At 44.9% G+C, this 14316-nt stretch overlaps 1 long non-coding RNA gene across 3 annotated transcripts in view; it reads right to left on the bottom strand.

Annotated features, from left to right (window-relative positions):
* LOC135363589 (uncharacterized) overlaps positions 1-8559 on the bottom strand; it is an 85648-nt gene extending 77089 nt beyond the window's left edge. The window contains exons 1-3 of one of the 3 annotated variants that reach the window (XR_010409392.1): positions 8094-8559; positions 5471-5614; positions 884-1109 (exon numbers count right to left, since the gene is read on the bottom strand). This is a non-coding gene — a long non-coding RNA (uncharacterized LOC135363589). Of the gene's footprint in view, positions 1-883; positions 1110-5470; positions 5615-7206; positions 7468-8093 lie in introns of those variants that run through there. The other 2 variants (XR_010409391.1, XR_010409390.1) reach the window with 2 other exon arrangements.
* Positions 8560-14316: the final 5757 nt, after the last annotated feature.

Raw genomic sequence — 14316 nt, 5'->3', positions numbered from 1 at the left:
TGAAGGCTGTTTGGTCTGCTCCCTGCAGAAGCACAGCCATGATTCTTTCCACCTGTAAGTAAGACGGCTTCGTCCTTTATCTTCAGGGCTTGTTCTGGGCCTGTTACTTACTCTTGACTGGCAGAGGCAGGCATAAGGCTTGTGAAACTTTGAGGATAATTTCCCCAGGTGTTGTGACAGGGTTTTGTGTGTTATTCAAATGACCACTGTAGTGATGTAATTTTAGTAAATGCTCAGCATGGAGAATGCAAAGGAAACAAAATAGTGTCCTTAAATCTATATGTGTGTATGGAAATGCAGTTTGAAAAGTGTGTGTTTTTAGGGCGATATTAAGGTAAAGAGCTCCGAGCTGAAGGCTGGGAGACCAAGTTTTAGCCTCTGGATTTGCTACAGCCTTGGTGGGTCACCTTTGGCAACTTCTTATGTCGGGTCCTTATCTGTAAAATGGTACCCTGTTTCTGCCCACCTCTCAACAAGATAGCATAAACAGTAGCTAGAAATGACACGTCCTTCATGATCTTAATTTTGGAGTTGCTTTGGAAGACTGTTCCGTTCCATGCGCAATTTTGAAAATGCTTATTAATTTAACTCTATGAGGACCTTATGCACAAAATATTAAAAAATAAGAAAGGAAAATACTGTCTTTGATTTATTTAATTCTGAATGACTATAGAACCTAGTTTTAACAAAGCCCGGTCATATCAGATTAAAGTAATCAAAGACCAGCTAACAAAGTTTTTACATTTCTGATTCTTAAGTGGCGATAGGAAAAACGGGTGGCAATTTTTAAATGTCATCTGTTTAAGCCACATCACTTCACAGGACCCAACGCTTGTTGGTAGAATTTGTAAAAGATAAACCAGGCTATTTCAGTTGTACTGACCTGAATATAACTTACAGTCTTGATCCACTCATCGACAGAATGGGGCTGCCTGTTATCAGAAATACAGGTGAACCAGGGCCAAGCGGAAGAGCTACGAAGCAACAATTTCTGTCCCCACCGCCCCCGACGGTAGAACGAAGATGAGCAGTGACTTAATAACCTTTTTATTAAAAGCTGTGCGAGCATCTGTTCTTCATTTCTCCTGAGGTCAGAACTAGAGAAAAGGCTGTAAATTTTAACAAGATTTGATTATATAGAAAATAAATAATGGTGAGGGTTGAGACAGGATTAGGTTGCCCGAGGGATTAAATAAGAGACGACCTCTTGGCGGGACTATTTGTGTGTGTGTGTGTGTGTGCATAATTTTTTTAAAAAACATTTTATTGTTATGTTAATCACCATACATCATTGGTTTTTGATGTAGTGTTCCATGATTCATTGTTTGTGTATAACACCCAGTGCTCCATGCAGAACGTGCCCTCTTTAATACCCATCACCAGGCTAACCCATCCTCTCATCCCCCTCCCCTCTAGAACCCTCAGTTTGTTTTCCAGAGTCCATCGTCTCTCATGGTTCATCTCCCCCTCTGATTTCCCCCCTTCATTCTTGCCCTTCTGCTATCTTCTTTTTTTTTTTCTTAACATATATTGCATTATTTGTTTCAGAGGTACAGATCTGTGATTCAACAGTCTTGCACAATTCACAGCACTCACCATAGCACATACCCTCCCCAATGTCTATCACCCAGCCACCCCATCCCTCCCACCCCACCCCCACTCCAGCAACCCTCAGTTTGTTTCCTGAGATTAAGAATTCCTCATATCAGTGAGGTCATATGATACATGTCTTTCTCTGATTGACTTATTTCGCTCGGCATAACACCCTCCAGTTCCATCCACATTGTTGCAAATGGCAAGATCTCATTCCTTTTGATGGCTGCATAATATTCCATTGTATATATACCACATCTTTTTTTTTTAAGATTTTATTTATTAGAGAGAGAATGAGAGAGAGAGAGAGCATGAGGGGGGGGAGGGTCAGAGGGAGGAGCAGACTCCCCGCCGAGCAGGGAGCCCGATGTAGGACTCGATCTGGGGACCCCAGGATCATGACCTGAGCTGAAGGCAGTCGCTTAACCAACTGAGCCACCCAGGCGCCCTATACCACATCTTCTTTATCCATTCATCTGTCGATGGACATCGTGGCTCTTTCCACAGTTTGGCTATTGTGGACATTGCTGCTATAAACATCGGGGTGCATGTACCCCTTCGGATCCCTACATTTGTATCTTTGGGGTAAATACCCAGTAGTGCATTTGCTGGGACGTAGGGTAGCTCTATTTTCAACTTTTTGAGGAACCTCCATACTGTTTTCCATAGTGGTTGCACCAGCTTGCATTCCCAGCAACAGTGTAGGAGGGTTCCCCTTTCTCCGCATCCCCGCCAACATCTGTCATTTCCTGACTTGTTAATTTTAGCCATTCTGACTGGTGTGAGGTGGTATCTCATTGAGGTTTTGATTTGGATTTCCCTGATGCCGAGCAATGTTGAGCACTTTTTCATGTGTCTGTTGGCCATTTGGATGTCTTCTTTGGTTGGGAAGAAAAGAAAGGCAGAGAAATTAGGTGAAAATGAGGTGGAGGGGAAGGAAGAGGTGAGTTTTTCAAACCCCTAGTTCTCCCTGGGCTTTGTCCTCTAAATAACTCTGTTATTTAAGTCTGTTATGCAGAAGAATGAAACTGGACCATTTCCTTACACCACACACAAAAATAGACTCAAAATGGTTGGAAGACCTAAATTGAGGCAGGAGTCCATCAAAATCCTAAAGGAGAACACAGGCAGCAACCTCTTCGACCTCAGCCACAGCAACTTCTTCCTAGAAACAACATGTCTTCTGCATGTGGCTGTCCAATTTTCCCAACACCATCTGCCCAGTCAGAATGGCTAAAATTAACAAGTCAGGAAATGAGAGATGTTGGCAGGGATGCGGAGAAAGGGGAACCCTCCTACACTGTCTGTTATAAAAATGTCTGTTCATGTCTTCTGCCCATTTCTTGATTGGATTCTTTGTTCTTTGGGTGTTGAATTTGATAAGTTATTTATAGCTTTTGGATACAAGCCCTTTATTTGATATGTCATTTGCAAATATCTTCTCCCATTTGTCGGTTGTCTTTTGGTTTTATTGACTGTTTCTTTTGCTGTGCAAAAGCTTCTTATCTTGGTGAAGTCCCAATAGTTCATTTTTGCCCTTGCTTCCCTTGCCTTTGGCGATGTTTCTAGGAAGAAGTTGCTGTGGCTGAGGTCGAAGAGGTTGCTGCTTGTGTTCTTCTTTAGGATTTTGATGGACTCCTGTCTCAATTTAGGTCTTCCAACCATTTTGAGTCTATTTTTGTGTGTGGTATAAGGAAATGGTCCAGTTTCATTCTTCTGCATGTGGCTGTCCAGTTTTCCCAACACCATTTGTTGAAGAGACTGTCTTTTTTCCATTGGACATTGTTTCCTGCTTTATCAAAGATTCATTGACCATAGAGTTGAGGGTCCATTTCTGGGCTCTCTGTTCTGTTCCATTGATCTATGTGCCTATTTTTGTGCCAGTACCATACTGTCTTGATGATGACAGCTTTGTAACAGAGCTTGAAGTCTGGAATTGTGATGCCGCCAGCTTTGCTTTTCTTTTTCAACATTCCTCTGGCTATGCGGGGTCTTTTCTGGTTCCATACAAATTTTAGGATTATTCCATTTCTTTGAAAAAAGTGGATGGTATTTTGATAGGGATTGCATTAAATGTGTAGATTGCTCTAGGTAGCATTGACATCTTCACAATATTTGTTCTTCCAATCTATGAGCATGGAACGTTTTTCCATCTCTTTGTGTCTTCCTCAATTTCTTTCATGAGTATTTTATAGTTTTCTGAGTACAGATCCTCTGCCTCTTTGGTTAGATTTATTCCTAGGTATCTTATGGTTTGGGGTGCAATTGTAAATGGGATCGACTCCTTAATTTCTCTCTCTTCTGTCTTGTTGTTGGTGTATAGGAATGCCACCGATTTCTGTGCATTGATTTTATATCCTGCCACTTTACTGAACTCCTGTATGAGTTCTAGCAGTTTTGGGGTGGAGTCTTTTGGATTTTCCACATAAAGTATCATCTGCAAAGAGTGAGAGTTTGACTTCTTCTTTTTGGCGGGACTATTTTGAGGGTCATTCTGGCCAGCCTGGAAGGGCATGGATTTGATGAACATTCACCATCTCTTCCAGCTTCTGGTCATTTGTTCCATGTAAGAATCCCCTATTTATTTCTGCCACCAACCACCTGGAGATATGGCTCTATTTGCTTCTGGTTAAAACACTTAGGTGTTTACCGTTGAAAAGAGAAAGCCAAGAGATGTCTCCAGGTGTATTACTGCTAATCAGAAAATGTTTGTATGTGTTTGCCAGGCCAGAGTCATTTGCCAAATATGTTTGTTGTTCTAAGAGCTGTCATAGAAGTCTGGCCTGATAGGCTGCTGTAGGGCGGGAGAAGATCATGGAGAAGGTGAGATATTGGTCATACTGAACCGTGGGGAGAGCCTGAGCGAGGTTGCCAAGCACTGCTCCAGTGAAGTTCGATTTGTGAAATATAATTGGGTATGGTCAAGGTTTCTACCCACTAACAGTGGCCCTGAGGACAGATCCAGCCCCCGTAGAGTTATTTAGAGGACAGAGCCCAGGGAGAACTAGGGGTTTGAAAAACTCACCTCTTCCTTCCCCTCCACCTCATTTTCACCTAACTTCTCTGCCTTTCTTTTCTTCCCAATTTATGAAGTAGAAGGGAAAAAAATTAATGATGTATATGAGTGATTCTTAAATCTTAGTGTGCCTGAAGTATTACAGGATACTGATAAAACGTCGATTTCCAGACTCACCTCCATAGTTTGATCTGGGCGTGAGGTATGTACACCTGATCACATTGCCTTTCTAAGGCCCCTATTTTTTTTTTTTTAAGATTTTATTTATTTGACAGAGAGAGAGAGAGACAGCGAGAGAGGGAACACAAGCAGGGGGAGTGGGAGAGGGAGAAGCAGGCTTCCCGCTGAGCAGGGAGCCCGATGCGGGGCTCGATCCCAGGACCCCAGGATCATGACCTGAGCCAAAGGGAGATGCTTCACCAACTGAACCACCCAGGCACCCTTTTTTTTTTTTTAATATTTATTTATTTGACAGAGAGAGACACAGCGAGAGAGGGAACACAAGCAGGGGGAGTGGGAGAGGGAGAAGCAGGCCTCCCGCTGAGCAGGGAGCCCGATGCGGGGCTCAATCCCAGGACCCCGGGATCATGACCCAAGCTGAAGGCAGATGCTTAATGACTGAGCACCCAGCTGCCCCTCTGAGGCCCCTATTTTTAAAGCCCCCTCTCATTCCTCGTTGTATTCAATTTCCACACCAACCGTAAGTTACTATCTTCTATCATTACCATTATTATTAATATGAAGATAAAGAGGGGAGCTGCATAGCCACCTCTCAGATGGCCCCCAATGGTGTCCATTGCCCCGTGTTCACACCCTTGTGCAATCCCTCTCCTTGAGTCTGAAGTGGACCTAGTAACTCACTTTTCATGAAGAGAAGATGATAAAAGCAGTAGAGTGTTCTCTCTGAGATGAGGTTGTATAAAGACTGTGGCTTCTGGCTTCGTGCTCTCGGGCTCTCTGTCCCCTGGATTACCAGCTGCCATGCTGTGAGCGTTCTCAGGTGGCCTGTGGAGGATCCCCATCATGAGGAATGAAGGCACCAAGGCTCGCCAAGAGCCATGGAAGTGAACGTGGATGTGGATCAACTCAACTCGACTACAATTTCATGAGCTTCATGAATTTCTTAACCTTTACCTACAGGCCCCCAGCTGAGCTGTGCCTGGACTCCTGACCCACAGAAACTGTGAGATTAATAATGATTTGTTTCCAACAACAGATGACGAATTCGGTGGCAAAAGCAGGGAGAACCCCTGGGCCAAAATCAAACGTGGCCACTTCCACCACTATTTTGCCTCAGGCTGGAGTTTTCCCCTTTATCAAAAACAGAGAATTTCCTCCTGTTCCTATGGACACTAGCAGAAATATGTGTCTTTTGTTTTTTAAATCATTTCGTTTTTATCCCCCTGCAACTGCCTCAAGTCTGTCGTAATAATGACAACAGCAGCCAGCATGGGGGATGGCGTCTGTGAGGTTTCCGTGTCTCCTGGCATGCTGAGCTTCCCTGCCGTGCCTCCGTGGAGCCCACCGGCCGGCAGCGTCTGTGCACCCCCTGCCCACTGAGGGCCAGTGGTCACAGCTTCCAGCACAGTGCCAACCCTGCCATCAGGCCTTGTGTCTGAGCACAAGCTGGCTCAATGTCTTGGGTGTGATATTTGTGAGCTCGTCATGAATTCTGAGGTCACAGACATCAGTCTTCTAGAAAATACTGCTCTGAGACCTGGGGGCAGGGAGGAGTTGTCTGCAAGGCGCCTGCCCAGCCCACCTCACACCAGCTCATTACTGGGAAGAAAGCAATATCCTTGCAGAGAGCAAACAACAGCTTCAGGGCGCTGGAATGTTTGGTGCCTGGGGCTGTGCCCTGGCCAAGGCTGAGAACAGATGTGCAGTCTTCAGGCAGCCTCTGCCTTCCCTCAGAGCAGCCGTTACTCCCTGGACACCATCTCCCTGCTGCCCAGTTCCCCATCCAGCTCCTCGGGCTTCTAGAGTCTCCTCACTCCTTCCCCACACTCAGTGCCCCTTCAGGCCCCAGCCCGACCAAGTACCATTTGTGTCTGCCACCAAATTTATCAGTTTACGGTCACATAAGCTAGGTACCTGTTTTCTGTTAGTGACCCATGAATTCCCCTAAAGTAGTTATTCCTCTTCCTTTAAGGTAAGACTCAAGAGGATGTCAAAAAAACAGTTTGGGGTTTAACATAGGGTTGTTAACTTATTTTGTCAACACATTCAAAAAGACTAACCTCTCTGGTGACCATCATTTCTTAGAAGCAGGGACATTTTAACATCAAAAGGAAACACAGGAGTGTTCTTCTAGCATTCCTCTTAGAGGGGTAGGTCTTTTTAATATCAAGAGGAAGTGTATACACAAAACGAAGATAATTTAACAACTCAAATATATAAAGAGCATACACTCAGATATTAGTGTAAAGGATAGCTTTCTAAATTGAATAAACATTTCTATGAAAAACTCAGTGTCTTACTTCTTCCCTTCCTTCCTTCCTTCTTTCCTCCCTTCCTTCCTTCCATCCTTCCTTCCTTCCCCCCCCCCCCATAGGTGTGTGTTCTTGGTTTGGCAGGTGGAAAGGCTTCTCTGATACCTGATCAGAGGTAGAATGTCGCGCTAAAGGAAAGCTGGCTGTGTGTCACTCCTCCCAGATGACATCGGTTTAGTCGATTAAAATGTGTCTGATTTTAAAAGGCCCTTAAGAAACATCTCATGGTGGGAATTTATGATCGTCACGAGGACGTGTGGTCTTTCTGAGAATTTCTGGGAACAATGGCGCCTCTCTTGTACTGAACGTCAGACTCCCTCATGAATCACCCAGAGCCATTTCCCCAAAGCCGCGAGCTTTCGTCCCCCGCCCCCGCGCCCTCCTTCCCCCGCCGAGGCAGCTGCCACCAGAATTCCTCGCCTTAAAACCGCCACCTGGAGCGTGTGGGTTGGGCGACTGAACTAGCCTGGTCTTTGGTTCAGGACGGCCCTCGAAACCGAGCCAGTTATTCATGTCTTCAAATAAAAAGCAGCGGCCATCTGCCACTTCTGACCAGATTCAGGAGGGATAAAATTTCACTTGAGGCTGATTCAGAACGAAACAGTGACGTCGGACATGCCAGGGGATGAACGCGAGCTTCAGCCGATGTAAACCTCAAACCATGGGAGACGCAGCGAAGGCCTCGAGCTCCGCTTCCCAGAGGGGGCGGGGCCCGGCTTGGCGGCGGGCCGCGATTGGCGAGGGGGCGGGGCCCGGCTTGGCGGCGGGCCGCGATTGGCGAGGGCGCGGGAGGCGGCCTCCGGGTCGCGGGCCGTCTCTCACTCGCCCCCTTCCAGCGCCCCCTGGCGGAAGCCGGGTCCCCCCAGCCCCGCTGTGGCCGCCCACCCCCGCCCGCAGGCGCGGGGAGGCTGGCGCGAGTGAGGGAAGGGGCGGCAAGCCCTCCCTGGAAGGAACGCGAACGGCCGCCCCGGCGAGAGGCTCGACTGCCTTACCCGTGGAGATGGGCCATTCCTAAAGGTCGCAGGGATTACGCCAGGATGCGGTGCCCTTTCCCTGAGTTGCCGCGACCTGGTGGATAATTAAAGATTTTGCCGGGGGAATAAGAAGCAGGTGAAGAGATGAGCGCGAGACGGAAGCGAGGGAGAGGAGGCTCCGGCTCCTTCCTGAGATAATCCTCAACCCTTCCAGCGGGCAAATAGTCACTGCCCGTCTCTGGGGCATTTTAGTCTCTCCGGCTTGGATATGCACGAGCTTGGCCGAAACTGGGAATTTCCCAAAGGCACAGAAGAGTTTTCTGTGCCCAGAATCACATTGTTGCCACTAGAAAATGGAGCCATGATTTGACTGCAAGTTGGTCTGACACCAAAACCCACTCAAAACCCCATGTGCTGTCCCAATATGGAAAAAATCCTTGAACACCAGAGAGGGTTTTACTATTTCATTTAGTATCTCATGGACTGATGCTTGATTTTGGATAAGTTACTTCTTTATTCAATGGTTCTGGGACTGCGGGTTAGGCTTATGACCTATAAGTACTAGCCAAAGATCCGGAAGCTGTTCTCTTCAACTTTGCTGTTCTACTTAGTCAAAGGGTTGTGGTCAGCCTAACTTGTTCTGTGGCCAGCATCGTGCTGTGAGATGTCCTGTGGTAGAATGAGCTACTGAAAAGTAGAGCCCAGGTGTGATGTGGTGGTGTGGGGGTATTGGCCGATTTATTGAGTTCTCCCTGTGTGCCAGGCACCCATGCTGGATGGAGAAGCGCTGAAATTGAAGAGCTTACAATGGAGCTCAGTGGTTCTCAAAATCAAGGGATTTTTGCACACTGCTCCCCTGCCCCCCCCCCCCCCCCCCCCCCGCCGCCCCAGGGACATCTGACAATGCCTGGGAGTTTTTTGGTTTTCACAACTCAGAAGAGGAGATGGGTGTGAAGGGGGGTGAGGGGTTGCTGCTGACACCTGGTCATAGAGGTGCTGCTAAACATCCTACAATGCCCGAGACAGAGGCCCCCAACCCCCTAAGAATCATCCAATCTAAAATGTCAGTTGTGGTGTGGTTGAGAAACCCTGTGAGAGATGGAGCCTACGCAAAGATGGCCGTTTAAATTTATTAAATAAATTTATTAAATAAAACAAAACATCTAGGGGTGCCTGGGTGGCTCAGTCATTAAGGGTCTGCCTTCGGCTCAGGTCATCATCCCAGCGTCCAGGGATCGAGCCCCGCATCAGGCTGCCTGCTCCGCGGGAAGCCTGCTTCTCCCTCTCCTACTCCCACTGCTTGTGTTCGCTCTCTCGCTGTGTCTCTCTCTGTCAAATAAATAAATAAAACCTTTTAAAAAAAAATAAATGGCCATCTAACATGGTGCCCAATTACGAGCCACAGGGCAGGACCAATCACCTGTGCTCTGGGAACCCAGAGGGCCATTAGATGGGAGTGGGTTGCAGTGGCAGTCCTTTTCAGGTTGGACATAGGAATGTTCAGGATGTCTACGAGAGCAGATCAAGTGGAGGGAGCCAGTGCAAGAGGAGTGGTGAACATGGAGATTTGGAGTGGAGTTGGCCAGGTTATAAAAGGCAATGAACATAAGGGAGGGTATCATCTTGATGCCGTATGTAACTGAGGGTCTTTTTGGGAGCTGAGGATGGAGGGCCGTTGGCTGAGACAGACTTTCAGGGAAATGAACTTAGAGGACGGATTGAAGGAGGGCTCAGAGGCTGGTACTTTGACCAGTTCATTCAGCCACTGAGTGAACACTGTGGCCGGAGGTTGAGAGTAGAGACTCTGGAGTCGGGCTGCCTGGGTCTGATCCTGGCTCTCAACTTAAAAGCCCTTTGAGTCTCAGCAGGGAGGATCCCCTTTGTGGTCAGATTCTTCACCTGTAAAACAGCACCTACTTTACACGGTTAAATGAGGATTAAATGAGTTACTGCAGAAATGCCAGTGTGGGCTGCTGAGGGTTTGGATGAGATTGGTACGTCTCCACTCTTACTGTTCACTGCTTCCTATTGTACCTACTTACTCTGTCTCCAAATATAGTTTTCATTTTCTCATTAGGACTGGGGAGCCTCCAGGCTGTTTTCACAGTAGCTGCACCAATTCACATTCCCACCAACACTGCACGAGGGTTCCCTTTTTCCACATCCTCGATAACACTTGTTATTTCTTGTCTTTTTGATAATAGTCATTCTGACAGGTATGATGTGATATCTCTTTGTAGTTTTGATTTGTACTTCCCTGGTGGTTAGTGATGTTGAGAGCATCTTTTCATGTGTCTTTGGAAAAATGCCTATTAGATCCTCTGCCAATTTTTAAATTGGATTATGTGGGGGTTTTTTGGTGTTGAGTTGTACGAGTTCTTTATATATTTTGGATATTAACCCCTTATCCAGTGTATCATTTACAAATATCTTCTCCCATTCAGTAGGTTGCTGTTTTATTTTGTTGATGGTTTCCTTTGTTGTGCAAAAGCTTTTTAGTTTGATGTAGTCCCAGTGATTTACTTCTACCTTTTTTTGGTCCATTTCTGAGATCATATGACCCAGTAATTCTACTTCTGAGTATTTACCTGAAGAAAACAAAGCCACTGATTTGAAGAGATATATGCAACCCTATGTTTATTGCAGCATTATTTACAATAGCCAAGATATGGAAACAGCCTGAGTGTCCATTGATAGGTGACTGGATAAAGAAGATGTGGTATACACACACACACACACACACACACAATGGGATATTACTCAGCCGTAAGAAAGAATGAAATCTTGCTGTTCACAACAACATGGGTGGACCTAGAGGGTATTATGCTAAGTGAAATAAGTCAGACAGAAAAGACAAATATCATATGATTTCACTTACATGTAGAATCTAAAAAACAAAACAAATGAAAAAACAAAAACAGAAACAGACTCATAAATACAGAGAACAAACTAGTAGTTGCCAGAAGAGAGAGAGATGGGGGCATAGGCAAAATAGGTGAAGGGGATTAAGAGGTACAAACTTTCAGTTATAAAATAATTAATTCACAGGGATGAAAAGTACAGCATAGGGAGTATAGTCAATAAAATTTGAATAACCTGTATGGTGATGGATGGTAACTACACTTATTGTGGTGAATATTACATAATGCATGTAATTGTTGAATCACTATGTTGTATACCTGAAATGAATATACTATTTTGCATCAACTATAATTCAATTTAAAAAATATTTAAAAAAATAGAAGGTTGACACCTGGAGGGGAGAGTGGTCTAGCCAAGACAAAAGCAAAGAAACTTCAGGAAGAGCAGGCCTGGTGTGCCTCAGAAGCAGGAGGAGGGTAGTGTGGCTAAGTAACACAAGCAAGGCCATGTTGGACAGAAATGAGAGGCAACAGTAGGCCAGATCACGGAGGGTTTTATAGGCTAGTGTGAGAAATTTAGCTATAACTGTCAATGAAATGGGGAGCCATTGTGGGATTTGGAGACAAGGAGCAACATGATCCAACTTGGGTTTTACATTAATTACTCTGGCTGCTATGCTGAGAAGAGACCATAGGGAGTTTAGAGTAGAAGCAGGAAGAAGTCAGCAGGCTGTTGGTATCATCCAGATGAATCATGGTAGCTTAGACCATAGTAAGAACAGAGGGTGGGAAAAGCAGTAAGATTCTGTGTGTGTTTGTGTGTGTGTGTGTGTGTGAGAGAGAGAGAGAGAGAGTTTTAAACCATGGTGAAATATACATAACATAAAATTTACCATTTTAACTCTCTCTAAGTGTATAGTCCAGTGGCATTAAGTACATTTGAATTACCATACAACCATCCCCACTATCCATCTCCAGACCATTTTCATCATCCCAAACTGAAACTCTTGGATACATTTTTTTTTTTAAAGATTTTATTTATTTATTTGAGACAGAGAGAATGAGAGACAAAGAGCATGAGAGGGAGGAGGGTCAGAGGGAGAAGCAGACTCCCCGCTGAGCAGGGGGAGCCCGATGCGGGACTCGATCCCGGGACTCCAGGATCATGACCTGAGCCGAAGGCAGTCGCTCCACCAACTGAGCCACCCAGGCGCCCCTCTTGGATACATTTTTAAGGCAGAATCAGCATACTTCCGGACAGATTGGACTGGGGTGTGAGAGAAAGAGAAGAGTCAAAGACAACTCCAGGATCCTTGACCTGAGCCACTGGAAAAATGGAATTGCTATTGACAAAATGGAGAGGATGGGTAGAGCAAGTCTGGGTAGAAAGGAAGAGAAGGAGTTGAGATTTCTTCATGTGAATTGGAGGTGTCCACTAGACACCCAAGTGTCTAGAATTTGAGACTGCATTTGGGTGTGCAAGTCTGGAATGCACTGGAACTGGGTAGAGGTATACGTTTGGATGTCATTAGCAGATAGATTGTTTTTAAGACACAGAAAGGAATGAAGTAATCAAAGGAGTGAATGAGACAGAGAAGAGATCAAAAGCTTTGGAGCCGGCTATCATTAGCCCCAGACTGAGAGGGTAGGGAGGAAGAGAAGTGGCAAAAGAGATCAAGAAGAAAGAAAACCAAGAGAAGAGTGTGGAATGCTGCTGAGAGGTCAAGCAAGATGAGGACGTAGAATTAACCATGGGCTAGAGTGGTGCATAGGTCACTGGTGACCCTAACAGGAGCAGTTTGGGGGAAGTGGTAGGAACAAAAGCTTGACTGGAATGGGTTAAGAGAAAAAGAGAGAAGAATTGGAAGCAGCAAGTAAAGATGATTCATTTCTAGATTTTACTCTAAATGGGGAGCAAAGCTGATCAAGGAAATAATATCAAGAGTAGTTTCTTTTATTTTTAATGAGGGAAGTAACAGCATATTTGTATGCTAATGGCAATGATCCAGTGGAGAGGGGAATGGTGATACAAGAGAGGGAAGGAGTATTTTTAAAATTTTGAATTTGAATACCTCTACATGAGGCCACAGCATTTTTGCCACATTCTAAACCATACTCTGACCCACTTCACTCATTTGTGTAACCTACATTTGACTTTGTATCTTTTGGCCTGGATAGAGACAGATCTATATGGGACTCTAAAGCAACACTGGAATCAATTGACAAGAATGTAAATTAGACCCAGTCCTGCTAAAGCAGACAGAACCCCTAAGTGCTAATATACCCTCATTCCCAGGAGTTTTTGGCCACTTGTTCATGCAAATACTACCAGATAATTGACAAAAGCAGCTGAAATCCCCAAACCTAATAATACACAATATAATGTAGATTTGGGGGGCTCAGTAATTTATTTTAGTGTCTAGAAATCTACTTAACTCTCTCACTTTCCTGGTCCTTTTGGACCTAGGGATGGTGACAGTTCTACTGTTGGACCCAGTTTCCCTTACCCCTTATCCACACCTTTGTAATTAGTCCCTTTGTGTATGAACCCTTTAAAAATTATTCTAATTTAAATACGTCATGTTTCATATTGGAACCCTGACTGATACAGTCATTGGTATCAGAGTTTTCATCACCTGGTGATAACATGATGGCTGATGAAAACTCCGTTGCATCCCCTGTTCTGGGGGCACAGAGTGGGTGCTGAGGGGTAGACTGTAGTGGGTGTCTTCTGTTTGTACCCCTCTTCTATTTTCGTGGGACTTTAGAGATGATGTCTAATTTAATCTTCTCAACAACCTATAGTAATAATAGGTCTTCTCGATTACCCTCGTCCTATATATCTGGCATTGTTCTGGGTGCTTTCCAGGAATCCATTCAATTAATCCTCCCAGTAGATTTACATGCCAAGTATCCAATTATTCCCATTTTACAGATGAGGAAACTTAAGTATAGAACAGTCCAGTAACTTCCCCGAACCCACTAAGTTAGAGATTAACCTCTGCCTCATAAGGCTTCTCAAAGGGGTTAGGTATGATTATCCTGTTTTTGCAGATAGGAAAATGAAAACTTAGAGAAGTAAAGGGACTCATCCCAGATATAGTCACCTGCACAGTGAGGATTCAAACCCAGGTCTGTCTAACCTCAGAACTCATGTCTGACATACTCTCTGCTTCCCTAATGCTTCATTGTCAACTGTCATGATGAGAGAGAGCTGACTGGGAAACCCAGGTTCTATGAACATAAAATACTAAATATTAAAATATTAAAAATATTTTTAAAAGAAATGTGATGGACCTAATTCAAAATCCCTGCTAACAGATTTCCTAGGAGAACATTGCTTTTGGAATCATGTACATTGTGTTTGTACATTTATTAGC

Source organism: Mirounga angustirostris, unplaced genomic scaffold (assembly GCF_029215605.1).
Source record: "Mirounga angustirostris isolate CCGP_5_RB_7025 unplaced genomic scaffold, mMirAng1.0.hap1 SCAF_2, whole genome shotgun sequence".
Taxonomy (NCBI): Eukaryota; Metazoa; Chordata; class Mammalia; order Carnivora; family Phocidae; genus Mirounga; species Mirounga angustirostris.
Note: the sequence above shows the minus strand (reverse complement) of the source record. Positions and strands in the feature narration are given on the sequence as shown.